This window comes from Maylandia zebra, linkage group LG12, assembly GCF_041146795.1.
Source record: "Maylandia zebra isolate NMK-2024a linkage group LG12, Mzebra_GT3a, whole genome shotgun sequence".
Taxonomy (NCBI): domain Eukaryota; kingdom Metazoa; phylum Chordata; class Actinopteri; order Cichliformes; family Cichlidae; genus Maylandia; species Maylandia zebra.
In genome coordinates this window covers 32,897,537-32,914,239 of record NC_135178.1, presented here as the reverse complement: position 1 = coordinate 32,914,239, position 16,703 = coordinate 32,897,537, and positions in this window count along the sequence as shown.

Below are 16,703 nucleotides of genomic sequence, written 5' to 3'. Positions count from 1 at the left end.
GCCATGCGGCATATGGTTGCCTGCTGAAATTTAACAAACAGTTGAGGCAATTTATGGCAACTTCTTGGCTTTATATCATGTCTGTAAAACCTTGGATTGCTTAAAACTTAAACTCTGACTATAAATCTGAACAAAATCAATGAAAAATGTTTACCTTTCACAGTGTAGTTTTTGTGACCGGTGTATTTTCTCGCTTTGGAAATTACTTTCTCATAGTATAATTTGGTTGTTGATGTTACTCTACCTGAAGATGAAAAAGAAAAGCTGAGATGAATCAGATTATAAGACCTGTAATCAGCACTGAAAATAACTGTTATAGACACACAAAGTTCAGAATTCTATAGACGATTACTAAGACAGATCATTTTTAGAAGACGTGTCATCTTTTGAATCACTTTATCATCTTACTTCAACTCATCAGCCTGTTTTTCTCTTCTAGTTTTTCTTTAGTCGAATCATGGTTTATTCAGTTACGGTTATCTTGGTGTAGTATGTATGAGCAAAGGTTAGGGTACTTTTTAAAGATATCTGGTCAACTTTCCTGTCCTTGTTTGTTAAATACCCTTACATGTGCAAACACAGTGTTTATAGGCCCTCTTTCTCCTGTGCAGCACAACGTTGCTGATCCAGGAGGAAGGGCTGCATTACATAACACTTCTAATGTTACTGGGAGTTTCCTGGGCCTCTAACCTGAGAGAATTTTTGTCAAACCTTTCCATGAAAAAGAGGTCAGCAGGTGTAATTGGTGTTTTGGCTTAGTGTGAAGAGGATAAGCAGAAGAGGGGGAAAACACCATGGCCCTCAGTCATTTATTTAAATCACAATGAGGCCTCCTTGTATGCTAGAGGAGACAGTTTCCCTCTTTTTTGGTCCCTGAAGGTATGATTGGTATGACCCACCCATTAAGTAACAACCTTAAGAGTCTGTCCTTGTGAGCTGATTATATCAGGTTTTTAGATGCAGAACTGATCTTAAAACTACAGGATCAAACTGCCCATCTCCATCAGCTTTAGCTCCTTTATATGATTACAAAGCGCTGTGAAAGTATTTGCATGTCCTTCTTTGTTTTATAGCATCTGTGCTGTATGGAGTAGGTGTCAGCAATAGCAAAGACAAACAATAAAATCATAAATTCAGCTATTTCATTGATCTCTACTGACTTTTTATGTTCTTGCGGCAGGATTAAAAAAACCACAACATCCTTTGACGTAGCTATGTGTCAGCTACTTTGAAATAGTGAGGTGAAAAACTGAATTTCCTGTTTTGAAAGCCACAGCAAAGACTAAATCAGCCTTACAGCTGTTGAGCTGAAACTAAAACCTATCTGCTGCTCCAGCAGGTCTTTCGATTTCAGGTTGTAGATTCTGATTTATTTAGAGAAAACAGGCTAATTTCTGTTTCGACATGGTGTGTATCCGTGTGTGGAGTCTTTACCCTGCCAGATCCTCATTGCAAAATCAGTATGATGTCCATTTGCACCCTTGTAAAAACAGAGTAGGCAATTGTGCAATAATTAACAATGAGTCAGTGTACATCATGCTTCCTGACTCCTGTTTATTCTACACAGGCATCCTCATGTAAACCAAACTAAAGACTTTCCATTATGAGAAAATGTTAAAGTGAGCACTCTACTGACGTTTAACATGTGGGAAACAACACTTTAAAAAATCTTGATTCTCCTGATTCTTTTTTGAAAATATACTTCATGTTTAGAAAAAAAATCTGGTACTTGATACCTTTGTAGCATAGATTAAATTCAATTCAATTTCATTTATACAGCGCCAAATCACAACAACAGTCGCCTCAAGGCGCTTTGTATTGTAAGGTAGACCCTACAATAATGTAGCTTGCCATCACCAGTGTGTGAATGTGTGTGTGAATAGGTGGATGACTGGATGTGTAAAGTGCTTTGGGGTCCTTAGGGACTAGTAAAGCGCTATACAAATACAGGCCATGTACCATAATACATACAGAGAAAACCCCAACAATCAAATGACCCCTTATGAAAAAGCACTTTGGTGACAGTGGGAAGGAAAAACTTCCTTTTAACAGGAAGAAACCTCCGACAGAACCAGGCTCAGGGAGGGGCGGGGCCATCTGCTGCGACAAGTTGGGGTGAGAGAAGGAAGACAGGATAAGACATGCTGTGGAAGAGAGACAGAGATTAATAACAGACGTCTATTAACACATAGTGAGTGAGAAAGGTGACTGGAAAGGAAAAACTCAATGCATCATGGGAATCCCCCAGCAGCCTACGTCTATTGCAGCATAACTAAGGGAGGATTCAGGGTCACCTGGTCCAGCCCTAACTATATGCTTTAGCAAAAAGGAAAGTTTGAAGCCTAACCTTAAAAGCAGAGCTAGTGTCTGTCTCCTGAATCCAAACTGGAAGCTGGTTCCACAGAAGAGGGGCCTGAAAACCGAAGGCTCTGCCTCCCATTCTACTTTTAAATACTCTAGGAACAACAAGTAGGCCTGCAGTACGAGAGCGAAGTGCTTTAATAGGGTGATATGGTACTACAAGGTCATTAAGATATGATGGGGCCTGATTATTTAAGACCTTGTATGTGAGGAGCAGGATTTTGAATTCAATTCTGGATTTAACAGGAAGCCAATGAAGGGAAGCCAATACGCCAATAGATTCAACAAAGAGCTGGACACATTCCTCAGAGATTTGCTGCAGTGTTGTCAACAAGGAAATTATAACACAGAAAAAAAGGTGGTCACTGAATATTTTCTCTTTTTTGGAGAACAAATAACTCCAGATCAGCTCATTCCCTGTAAACCAAAGATTTTGTGCAGGAAATTACAGTAAAACACAAGTTTCTGAAATACTCAGACCACTCTGTCTAGTACCAACAACCATGCCATATTTAAAACCACTCAAATCATCTTTTCTTTCTATTCTGATACTCATTGTAAACTTTGGCAGGTTATCTTGAGCTTCTCCTTTAACCTCTGGCATCAACAACTCACCTCAAAGTACAAAATTTGCTTCAAAAGTAACACTTAAAAAATGATGTTCAAATAAACAATTAAAAAACATGTAAAAACCTCACAGAGCACTGTAAAAATAAAGTCTGTTATATTTTTAATACACATACAAGGCTGATGCTGGTCAATAGTGATGTTGGGCAGATATACTGGTGCATATTTAGGAGAAATACATATTTAGGCAGTGAAATCCATTTAACAAACAGCAACAGTGCATAAAGGATTATAAAAGAAGGTCAATAAACTCCAGACTACTTATTTAGATTTGTCTATCTTACAAATTCATATAAATAACAATATAAATAATATAATAACAATATACAGTGATGTAGATTTTTCAGGTGTACAATGAAATCTATGTCTTTTTACAATATTAATAACATCTTTCTGTAAAAATCATGTAAGGTGAAAAAAAAGGCACCACAACTCGGAGAGCAATATGAAGATACGGGAACAATTCCTTCCTGAAATATGATCAAATAGCTGTACACCCTTCCCTTTTTTGTCACGTCAATCCTGGTAGTTACAGAAGTCTTTCTCTACACAGGTTAACAGAATCACATTTTCTTGTGTGAATAATATAAGTCAAATTACGCTTAATCAGCAGATTACTGTTTGTAAATATAAACATTTGCTTTAGAAGAACATGAGTCAGTCAGCAATTTAAAAGGCGGCATATTTATGACTGGGAGGTTATCTTTGTAAGCCACTTGATGTTCATTACATGGCATTAAATTATTACATAGGTTGGATTCTCGATCTGCCTTTACTTTTAAACCCTTTTAAAATATTTTTCTATGGTATTCTACAGAAAAAGTAAGTCTAATCTGTTTGTTTACATGCTTTTATGAAGCCTGCATGCCCTGTTAGAAAAATCCACTGCAGTCACCTTGCTGTATCAGCAGGTATATTATGTTAATGTTGATACTGAACATATATGCATAATGTTTTCCCTTAAAATACAATACTTTGGTGACTGCAAATTCTGATTACTTTCTTCATTTAGGCTTGTTTTCATTTTCCGAAAGGGTCCTAAATGTGCACTTCTACACCATCAGGAACCCAACTTGCTTCATAGTGTCAAAGTTCATACTTAAATTAAAGCCAGATTTGTCATGCTAATATGACACTGTTGTCACCTGTGCATGGATTTGGCTAAACCTTAGAGCATGTCTCGAGTTACTTCACTCAGCAGGATTATAAAGAGGATTGCTAAACCTACACTGCCAGCTGCCCTCTTCAATGTCAGTGCGGATCCACAGATAGAACTTTAAAGGTCTTTATAATGAACATTAAAAATATCTCTTTTAGATTATATCTTTATAGCCTGCAATTTGACACAAGGACAGAAACTTGTTCCAGTACTTTTCTCTTTTTTTTCATTGTTATCTTTAAGAAAATCTACCAGCTGATCAAACAGAATTTAGACACAAAGTGAATCGTGTGCAAAGCAAACAAGAAGTCAAGGCAGCTAGAAGGCCATAACATGCCTCATGTGACAGTTTTCTCATGTGAGGATAAGTAGAGTTGCTGGCTGGGGGTGAAAGGTCCACCAGACCCAAATGAAGAATAAAAATGGCTCAAACACTCACTCTGGTCTCAATGTTAAAAGACTAATAAACGGATTACAACCTGAAGTGGTGAATGGGATACAGGATTGGTACTGAGAGAATTTTACGAATGACTTTATGAATGAGCTGGAGATAAGTGAGTCATTGTGTAGGTAACTGCCAACAAACGTCATGTGTCCATCTCTGTTTGTGAACAGGGAGAAACACAATGTACCCCCATGTTTAAAAATGACAGTGCTGTCACAGTACGGTAACAGTCTTCCAGTTTCTAAAGGTGTGGTTCTATTCCCATAATAGAAACCAACCACGGTATTTAAGCCTGGCTTGTTTTACTGGATCTTAGTGAGGTTGAACATACCATACGATTATTAAGCATTCAGTAAATGATTACACAGTTTAAAAGCCATCAATCAATCTTTTCTTCTTAATTACACCGCTCGAGCTGCTCTTTTTGCTTGGAAGAAAAAAAACACCAAAGGAAATGATAACACGACTATCCCAAACCTCATGTCAGCCGTTTTTAGTTGCTTCACAGCTTCAAGGTATCTGCAAACAAGAGACAATGACGTACACATACCATCATAAGCTCACACACACAGACACACTCAAACCTTGTGCTCAGTTGACTCTCAAGCTGTGGCAGAGATCTTTATCCTCAGTTACCACTGGCAACAAAAGATGGTCAGTCAAGTGTGTTAATGAACGTCTGATCCACAGCACTGAGCCAGAACCCACTGAGGGAGCAGTAACGCTACTTATGGCCGTGCTCCAGAAAGTCAAGAATATGCAGTTCTACAGTTAATGTTATACAGTAGAATTTTACAGCAATTTAGTTAATATCTGCTTCATCTTTCTCACTGAAAAACAGCTTAAACAGTCGTATATTTTCTTCTCATTTTGAGACCAAGAACTCCAGACTTGTTGTGTGGAACAAAATCCTGCTTGTTCAGTCAAATCCAGAAATATTGGACCATTTTTAATACACAGCTATTTATTTTTATGGACCAAAATGTAGTTGAACATCAATCAAAAAGTTTCAATAGACAGCTGTTAGCTGTTATTTCTTCATTTATTAAGCAGGTAAAAAGGTTTAAAGTGTTTTTAAATGCTGAATATTATGCAATGACCAAGTCAGACATCTAATTTTTACCTGAATGAGCTTCCATCTCAACTGCTGAAGACAAAATTAATGGCAGAAAGCCCACCAACAATAGACACAATTACAGCAAAAGACTGGCAAAGCATCACAAATGGGAATGTATTCATGTTAATGAATGTCCTTACAAATATAGCCAAACGAGCGTGCCTGTGTTTATAGCCCTTCCCTCACAGCGAGGCAGCAGTCACTCGAGTGGAAACACTGAGATAAGAGTGACTACAAAGAGAATGAGTTCTATCCAAAAAATGAAAACTGCTAAATCAAAAAAACTCCAGGACTGCACTTATTCTGGTGAAAAATATCCAGCCAGACTGAAGATAATCAGATGTTTAACTGTATAGACAGGCAAACAACAGATGGACAGGCAGGGATTTCTCTAATAATAAGTGAGATTACATCACTCTTCACAATTTCCATACCTAACCGTATGTACCCATCAAATCCAAATTTGTACATCATTCTGCACACTCACGATCAAATAAACATTAATAAAATATATAACAATAGTAACAAAAACATCACATAAACATTTACTCAGAGAAAAACATGCTGTTTGGAACAAAATGTAATGAAAAAAAAGATGATGAGTCAATCTGTGCCATAAATGACATCACGTAAGCAGAAAGCTTCCCGGAGTGATACTTAATAGGCACAAGCTAATACATGCTATGGGAGAACTGGCGTCACACATTACACAAGCTGTCATTGCCATGGTTTCATTTCCTGTACATGTGGCAAGTGTGCAAGAGGCAGCCTGTTAACAAAAAGACAACATCAATCTGCTGGATTCCTCCTACACTGCGTGTCAGGTTCTCCCTTTGAAGCTCTCAGAGGCAGCAAACCCACGTAATGGAGATTCAGAGCAGATCAAGGGAATTTAAACTGCAAATCACGAATTCATCTAAATGACTCCAGCTCTCATTACCTTGACACAGTTTTGCCTTTTATTTGATCTTCAAATGTAATTTGAATTCTGCACCCTGAACTGTCTGAGACTGTTTACAACTTTAAGTTAACCAGATCTTTTAGATGGCCTTTCACAGTCTTTTCAAACCAGGGCTCTGGGCCTAAAGGCTCATCTGTCAGCTCATATTTGGCAATAACAGTCTACTTAAACATGATCACAGAGCTCAGACAGACTGGCATGCATACTCGTATGCAAGCTAAGTATGGTAATTCCTGTTTGGAATTTCAGCTTTCATGTGTTTTCACCAGGACCAACTGAGACAATAAACAGAGTTCAGCTGTCACAGGCTGTACTGTGTCTGTTGTAATATTAAATACTCCCACAGAGATGAGGTCTAAGAGATCAATAGAATTGATGTCAGGTGTAAACTTTGTACTGTATGTCAGCTTAACAAGGAAACAACTTAAGCTTTATTTAATGACTCATCTTATTATACAAGACTATGGACCCAGACATGGATTAAGGCTAGCACTAGACTAAAAACCTTACTCTAAGGCTGGAGCCTATCCCACCTGCCACAGGACGAAAGACAGGGTACAGTTAATAAGTCTTTCCCTGGCCTAACAAAGAGTTATAGATAACCATTCACATTCGTGGTTAATATAGAGTCACCAGTTAACCTAACCCCACGCATGTCTTTGGACTGTGGGAAGAAGCCATGTAACATGCAAACCCCACATACAAAGGCCCCAGCTGGTGGATGGATTCTGACTCAGGACCTTGTTGCTGTGAGGCAGCAGCCATTGCACCATCGTACTGCTCCATATTAACCTTAGTATACTTGTTGTGATATTTTGATACCACGGTAGCATTTACAGGATATTGCTTTGTAGTGAAAACTGTTACTCAATAAGGCCCATTTACTAGTTGTTTTTCTCTTTCTCTCTGACCCAAGAATTGATGTGTAAGACTCACAGGCTGGTACCCCAAGGTCGAAAACACCACAGAGACGAGACCACTTCCTTACTCCCATCCTCCCTTCTTTATCTCTTAGAAAAAGGCTCATTAAAGGCCAGGTGGTTTGTTTCAGAATTCACTAATGAAAGAACTCTGTATTCTATGTCTAGGAGTGTATTTTGCTGGAATGATCATAAATTGTAGCTGAACTGATAAACTACACAAAGGATACTTCTCTGCTCACAAGGCAGGAAGACGTTTCCTTATTTGGTCTGTACCGGTTTGAACTGAGAATCTGCTGACACACGAACCTTTTTCCTCTATATAAGCTGTTGTATGATAAATAAACCTCTGAGTCAGTTTGGAATGACACCTAGAACGGTCTCCGTGTCTTCTTGTTCTTCTGAACTGCTCCCGGTACTCCGGCCGGTACCGTGATTGCCCGTTGATCATGCATGAGAATATTTTAATTTTGTTATATGTTAAAGGATGAACTCTGCTTATTGGTGCCCATGCCTTAGGAGGAAAAGCTCTATCTACGGACAGAGATTTCCTTCAATACTAGTATGCTATCTAGAGCACAGACAGCTTTGTGGACAGTGAATTGAATTAAAAGCAATCCTTAATAAACTTCCCCCCAAAATTGAAGGAATTCTTTCTCTGTCAGTGCACCCAAGGGCAGCTGTGGCTACAATGTAGCTTGCCATCACCTGTGTGTGAATATGTGTGTGAATGGGTGGATGACTGAATGTTGTGTAAAGCACGTTGGGGTCCTTAGGGACTAAGTAAAGCGCTATACAAATGCAGGCCATTTACCATTTACCATTTTTAATCAGAGTATAGCATCAAGTCGGTTAACCTTCCGGGATATTGATCCACTTAAGTAGCAGATGGGGTTGTTAATCAGTTTCAGCTGCTTTGGTGTTAACGAAATTACCAACAGGTGTCCTAGAGGAGAAAGAATGAGATAAGCCCCAAAACAGGAATGATTTTACACGTGGAGGCCTCGGACATTTTTCCGTCTTTATCTTTTCATGTTTTCACTCTTTTTGCATTTGGCCAAGGCAAGTGCCACAATCAGTAGCATGACGATGGCACTTCAATATGTGCCTTTGCTATAAGGTTTGCTGTGTCTCCCAGCACAGTCTCAAGAGCGTGGAGAAAATTCCAGGAGATAAGCAGCTAGTCTATGATAGCTGGACAGGGCCACAGAAGGTCCTTAACCCATCAGCAGGACTGGTATCTGCTCCTCTCAGTCTGTTTCTACGACCAAACAATTAGAAACAGACTTCGTGAGGGTGGCAGGACATCGTGTAGTGAGCACTTCGGTCAATGACTGTGTAGATTGGCATTTGGTGTAGAATACCAGAATTGGCAGGTCCACCACTGGCACCGTGTGACAAACATGAAGGGCCCCCACATTGGCCCCCACGCAATGGCCCTCACACTGTGAATTGAATGGTAAGGTCCTGCAAATATTTAACCACAAATCATAGTGCACAAAAGAATAAAGGGTCACCAAACAAATTTATTGTCTGGGAACAAATAAAGGATTAAAGTCAGAATCTAGACATAGAGCACAGTATATTTAAAATAATCAGCCATGACAGCAGGGCTGAATTCTTACCACTACAACAGGTGGTTTCCCGCTGTACTTTAGTCTAACGTGACACAGCTAGTTTAGTAAAGACAGCCTTTAACCAGCTATACCAGACATGACTTTGATCTTGGGAAAAGTGTCATTTGTCACAATGACATAGAAGTCCAGTTAATCACTAGCTCTTGCCCTGATAGATCTCTGGAAAAACTATGGAGTAGAAAATTCCAGTGTGTTTGTGGCTTCGAGAACTGTGCAGTTACCCTTAACTATCTGAGCTGAGATAAGAGTGACTACATGTGCAAAGAGCTGACTACAGGGAAGTTTATCAGTATATGATAAAGTGCTAACCAAGGATGCATGCAGTAGCAGGAAGATAGAAAAGGGGAAATGATGAAAGTGTGTTATGTGCCCATTAATAGATTTTATAAATGATCGGAATATAACTTAAACACAAGATTACTCTGTTTTCAAGCAACAAGAATTACAAAGAGGATATAATACAAAAATTAATAGATTGAATCTGAAATTGCAAAACAAGCTTAAGCTGCTTTATTTCACAATGCAAAATGTCGTTATTTAAAGTTGATTTCACTACGACTCAGTCTTTAAGCAGCTATTTCAAGACCCAACTTCAGGTTGCACAATTTTTCACCACTAATCAAACATTGCATGCAGACAAATTGACTTTCACAACTACAGGAGCACGGAGGGCCTGTCACTGGAGTAGAGCAAATATTGAATTTTCCTGTAGGTGGCTTTGGTCACTTTGCCTTTGATATCTTGTAGCGGAAAGAACACAGGGTTTTAAGATCAGGATGCCTACATGACTTCATCATTCACATTCTGCGTGTTCTATCATATTTAGTTCAAAATTTCTGGTACATTTTCAAAGACATGATTATTGTTACTGTTCTCATTTCTGACCGCTTGTAGTGATGATTAGACTTGTATTCCTAAGAAATGCTTTCATCAAAAGGCTTAAAAACCTCATAAAATGCAAATGTAAATGTCTAATTCTGTTGTGTTTTCTCCTGTTTTCCTCCTCTCTCACTACATTAAACTTCACTCTTTTTTAAATATGTTTTTTGTTGCTTGCACTTGAGCAATTTTATGATTAGATGAACTTTATTGAGGACAGCTTTCGTCCTTGGTTCTTTGCTCTCTACTTTAAGAACACTGTTCATGTTTATAACACTAAATCCAAGACCATGACTTTCACTTTCAGTTGCTTGACTCCACAGAATCAGAATCAGAATCAGAATCAGAATACTTTATTGATCCCTGGGGGAAATTATTTTTTGTTACAGTGCTCCATTTTAAACCAACATTAAGACAAGACAGACAATACGCTAACTAAGAATAGTACAATATATACATATATATACATACATACATACATAAGTCACTTATAAATAAATATTTGGAAAAGAAACATGTGTAGTTGTAGCAGCAAACAGTGTGTTAAGTGGATGCGTTGTACAGAAAACAAACATCAGACTGTGTACACGGATTCTCACTTATGTCCACACTTTAAGGCACCAGCAAGTCAGTCTTGCAGCTGTTGCAGCTGTTAAAACAGTTTGAATTACAAAATCTACATATACTCAGGATGAAGAAAACATGTATCCTGATCTTTAGTCCTTTTGTGAGTTATGTTGTAAAACCCTGGATCTTGTATTTGCAAGATCCAGGCATCTTTTGGCATCTTTTACTCTACCTGCATTATAACTGCACAATGGTAACTTTGTTATATTTTGAAATTTCAAGTCAAAACTGAGAAAACCTTGAAGACACTACAATATCTTCAGGGTTCTCAGACAAGAATGCTTCTTCCGGAGCCACAGAGGACAGGCTGATGACTGATTGATCTTTGAAACAATCAACAACAAGTATGAAATGTATGAAATGTAAATTGTAGAAATCTATGCAGTAGAAACATTTCAGCTAGCTAAACTGGGGACATTATTGTAACCAATAATCTATTTGCAATCAATTAGAATCAGTTCATATTCATGTGCACAGTTATTTTGTGCCTTCATCTCCACTTAGTCTAGACTAAACGCCCCGAGACGTGAATTCTAAAAGCCAAGTGAGACCTTCAAATGGAAGAATTCTTGTCCCTCCTCCCTCATGTTTTGGTTTGCCACTCTACACACCACCTTCCCCCTCTCCAGGGCCCAGTGAAGGCTGTGGGACTGTAGCATTCTTGAAATGTGTGCAGGCTTGCTGCTGTCTCTATTCCCAGTCCCACCCTCTCCTTCCACTCAACTTTTAACAACATACATACACAGACTATCTTATCATAAATGATAAGAAGGATTAGAAGGTGCCAGAAGTTTTTTTTTTAAATTGAAAACAGAATTTAGATAACACAGTAATTTTTATTAATTAGACAAACATGATTTTCCTTACTTAAAAAGGAATGTCAAAGATAACTAAAATATCTCTAGGTAAAATGAGTCTCTTTCAGTTCCTCCAAACTCCTACCTGAGACTATAAAAAGATGGACCAGAGTTTATTATTGTTATCTAACAGAAAGAAAGTCACAAACACACTGAAAGGTGGCGTGGGGGTCAAAGGTCAATATGAGTTTAACTGGGTTCTGTGGTGTAACTTTTAGTATATTCAGTGAGTTATCCATTAACTCTGTGTTTACATCAATGTGCCCTTTTGAATAATAACTTGTAACACTTTCATTTATTAAATATATATTTTGAATCTCTTTACAGCACTTTTTGTGATATTGATTCATCCTTGCCTGTTCTGACAGGTTTTGATAGTCAAAGCACAGGCACAAGTAAGCCTTTAGAGGACAAGTTGTTCTTGCAAATAGGAAGTGGTTCTACGATGAGTTTCACATTTGGCAACAGCTACAGCGGTTTCCTTAGAATAAATAAAAGAAGAAGGAGTAAGTTAGCAAGAATAGCAAAACTAACCACAAAATACAAAAAAAAAAAAAAAGAGAAAAAGAAAACAGAAAGAAAGGTTCTGGGAAGTTTGGGCCACACAAAACTTCAGCACACAGCACTAAAGATCTGAACGTTTTTACAATGTTTGAAGGTGTAATTCTGGGAGGCATTGCCAGTGACGTACAGAAAGATGAGCATGGTCTTGTCTTAGTTACAGTATCCAAGCCTGAGTTTGGGTCACCTGATGTTTGAGGGAGCATGATAATATAATGGGGCAGAGTGACCCTTAAACACAGCCGGGCATGATGCCCTTCCCTGGGCAGTTGGACCTGACGCTTAAGTTTAATTTGATAGATCAAAGGGAATCAAACAGACAACAAAAAGAAATAGATACATAAAGCAATTCCATCATCTATATTCCAAAGCAAGCTAGAACACTAATATACAACTAAAGTCTAAACTTAAATAAACACTCATCAGGCACTTTACTAGGTACACCAGTTCAAATAGCTAATCAGCCAATCATGTGGCAGTAACCCAATGCATCCAGGTATGTAGACGTGGTCAAGATGACCTGCTGAAGTTCAAGCCGAGCATCAGAATAGAGAAGAAAGGTGATTTACGTGACTTTGAATGTGGCTTGGTTATTTATACCAGACAAACTGGTTTATTTCAGAAACTGCTACTTCTACTGGGATTTTCCCACACCACCATCTTTACACACTGTTTAGAGAGAAAGGTCCAAAAAAGAGAGAAAAGAGACCAGTCTAAAGATTGTTGCTGACCGTGTCCATTTCTTTATTAACACAGTGCACCAATCTTCTGATGGCTGCTTTCAGCAGGGTAACACACCATGTTACTTGAACATGAAAAACAGTTTAGTGTAGTGTCCACAGTCACTAGACCTCAGTCCAATACAGGACCTTTGGGATTTGGTGGAATGGCAGATTTGCATCATCTATGCACAACTGACAAAATCTGCACCAACTGTGTGTTGCTATCATGTTAATATGGACCAAAGTCTCTGAGGAATGTTTCCTGCACCTCATGAAATCTATGCCAAGAAAAATTAAGGCAGATCCGAAACCAAAAGGAGGTCTAACCAGATATGTAAGAAAGTGACCAGTGAGTATATATGTTGGCTTTGTAAGAATCAAAAACAGACTAATAAAACTTTCTCCAAAACACATTCACAGAAGAAGTTCTACATTTCCCAGTCCCCCATGTTGTCCTCCTTCTGAGTCAGAAACGAGACCTGAAACCAGACTTTGATGATCTGTTTAATTGCAGAATGACTCAGTTCTGAGCTTTGGAGTGGACAATGTTACAGACTGTGGTGAAAATGCCAGTGCCAACCCCCTAAATCTCTGCACAACTGTTCTGGAGTGTCATTTATCAGGTAGCTTCCTGTCATTAAACCATCAACTACTACAAGTTAGCGAAGAATGTATTGCCCCTCATTCCTAGCTAGCAGAGACGTGTTCAGGACACTGTTAGTGTTGGTCCAGTTAAAATGATGAATGCACTTGTGTTAGTCTGTTCTGTTAGTCTTGCAATGAGTTGAATTGACAGGAGTTAGAATTTTATTAGTCAGCTAAAGATTGGAGCAAGGTCAGGGAGGACTTTTGAAATGATGAGACTTTTTCAGAATTCATGATGAGAAGAAATAACTTCTTCTTTGCACTGTTTTAATACTGTACATATATTGATGTCTTGAGCATTGGTAGCCATGCCATTTGCTGTGTTAATGTATTACCTTCACCTGTTCTGAAAATACAAGTCATTCGCAGCTAGCTTCTATATGATATTCTAATTAAATTAAATCAAAGTAAATAAAAAAAACTAAATATGTTCAGTCAATGAGTGTCATATTTTTGATAGACAATTTTCACCTTTTTTTCTACCCCAACAACTACAGATGATAGTGTTTATTAGTATTTAAAATTAGTGCATCATGCATTTGGTCAATTTCGGTGCATTCAGAGCTTAAATTTCTTAACTGTGCCCTTACTATTATTTCTATTAGCCAAATAATAATGTTCTTCCATCATCTTTGGGATGATTAAACTTTCATTTGACTAGTGTGAGGTGCAGACCAATACGTCAAACAAAGTCCTTATTATCTTTTGAATAAACCTTTAAAATAAGTTTACATCACAAATGCAAAATATGATGTCTTGTGCAAATCAGGCAGGGTTCTAGCACCTTCACAAAAAGCTGTGGTTGAACTGTTTGGATTCCACCAATCTGTAAAACTTCTTCAGAACTCCTAGCATCCTGGAAACTTTCCCAGGTGGGCTGCACAGTAGAGAATGATACATATGATAAACATGTCATCAGAACTACATGGTGTTTATTATGCACACATATGTATACCACATGTACAGACATGTGGATGTGCATTCATAACTCTGGCATGAGTCCAAGCTAACGAACCACATTCCACACTAGATAATGCATGCGACAGGCTGCATACCACATAGATTGTTGCTGTGGGTTTATTGCTCCTTGTCAAATCCTTTGGAGCTGACTGGTCACATGATGAGGGAGGGGGTAGTAGTCCGTCATGTGGCAAAAGGTTCAATAACCATGTTTAACCTCACTCTGCGGGGGGAGAAGAAAAAAAGGTCCTGTGAGAACTGATAAGCGCTAACATTCATTAACATTCAGCACACAGCTTTTACCGTAATGGCACACTTCCTGCAAGTTATTTCCTAATGTGAAATAAGCACACCCACACAGTTAACTCGGAAAACAACTTTTACATAAGTTCCACTCTCCGGTTTACTTTAATAGTTAAAGTTATACATGATAAAATAGGAGATTAGGAACTAGAGAAAGTTAGGCACCATGAGCCGTAATAAGGCTCAAGAAGCGATGATAGTATGAGAAGAACTACTTGTGTGAGCACAAAAATGCTGGTTTCCTGAAGCAATCATGAACTGACAAAAGCAAACATAAGCACTATACAAATCTCTTTCAGCTAGTTATGCTATTCGAGTAAATAATTTGTAACAAAATGATGCTATTTTAGGTACGTCAGCAAAAATACTGGGATTAGATGATTACCAAAAACGGCTTTAAGCTTTAGAAAGTCTCCATAGTTCGGAGTAATCTTCTGAGCTCACACAGATAGGTAGACTTTTATCTTATGCAGCATGGAGGCCTCTGTGTTGATTACAGGGCAATGATAATGGCGACTTTTTGTTTGCTATTTCACTACACAATGTGGTTTTAACTTCCAAACACATAATAAGTCACTCCCACAAAAAGGCAAATTATATATATAAATATATATACATAGATTGTGTTTTGTTCTGCAGTGACAATAACATTAAGGCATTGACATCCACACCAAACAGTGAACTATATTTAGTTTAAACCCCTCTGCAGTCAACTGCAGTCTGCAGTATATAAGCACTTATTTTCTACAATCCCTGCAAGAATGGACCTGCACCATGACCATCTTTACGTTTTTGTAATTTTGTGGAATTGTACTTTTAGCCTGATCTTAAGCAAACATACTGTATGATTTTTTGAATAGAGGTAACGTTACACACTTGGTCACTTGTTTATTGCTTTATCTGTATGTTCAGAGTATTTAATGTAAATAATATTTAAAACTTAATAGTTATTACTATTAACGCATTACTTGCTCCTTAAATCCTGACCTTATATCTGACATTTCTTTAATTTCTATCCTCAACAAAGAAAAGAACGGATACTAAAGTAGTTCAGTTTAATATTAATGCCATAGTCTGCTCATCAGACCAGCTATTATCTCTGCATATTTGATGGCATATGTATAAACTGCATGCATATATGCTATTTATTTGCCTTGTTTACTGTACACGTTCCATCACCGATAAACACGGTTTAATACATGCATGTTACATTAACAGAAACATAAAAAAAACAACAGCAACAATATCTCCACTATGGCTGATACATATCCAATATCTCTCAGCGGTAAAGAATGATTCCAAATATTGCCTGATCCAGATTGATTTCTGAATTTAATGACATATATATTTGTAACATGGGATTACATTTTGATGCAAATCCATGTAAGCATTCTGACTAATCCTGCTAACATGCAGACAAACCTAATCAGATAATTTCCTTGACAAAGGTAATAATAGATTGCATAATTTTTGCTACTGGTAATTATTCTTGCTATTGTTTTCACAAAAGCAGTTATTATGGGCGAGCCGGTTTGACCTCCCACATCTAAAGTGAAGAATGACGTTTGGACTAAGGTGTTGAAAAACTGGAAAAAGTGACGGTTACAACAAGTAAGACCTGCTAAAATAGGGATTGGTCAAATGGGGTAAAGGTTTAATGGTGTGTAAAACTGAAACTAATAACTACATGATATCACATTCATTTCTTAGAAAATACTAAAATTCGGTAAGTTGGCTAAGTAGGGCTTAGTTCCATTGAAAGATTGGTCCTAATAGCATTTTTTTATAGCATTTGTATTTTTAAATATAAATATGAACAAACAAACCATCAGATAAGTACGTGTTCTGATTATTATGTTTTCTTAATTTATTTTTTATGTGAATTTGAAGCTATATTTGCTGTGTAATTCCGTGTCCATTTA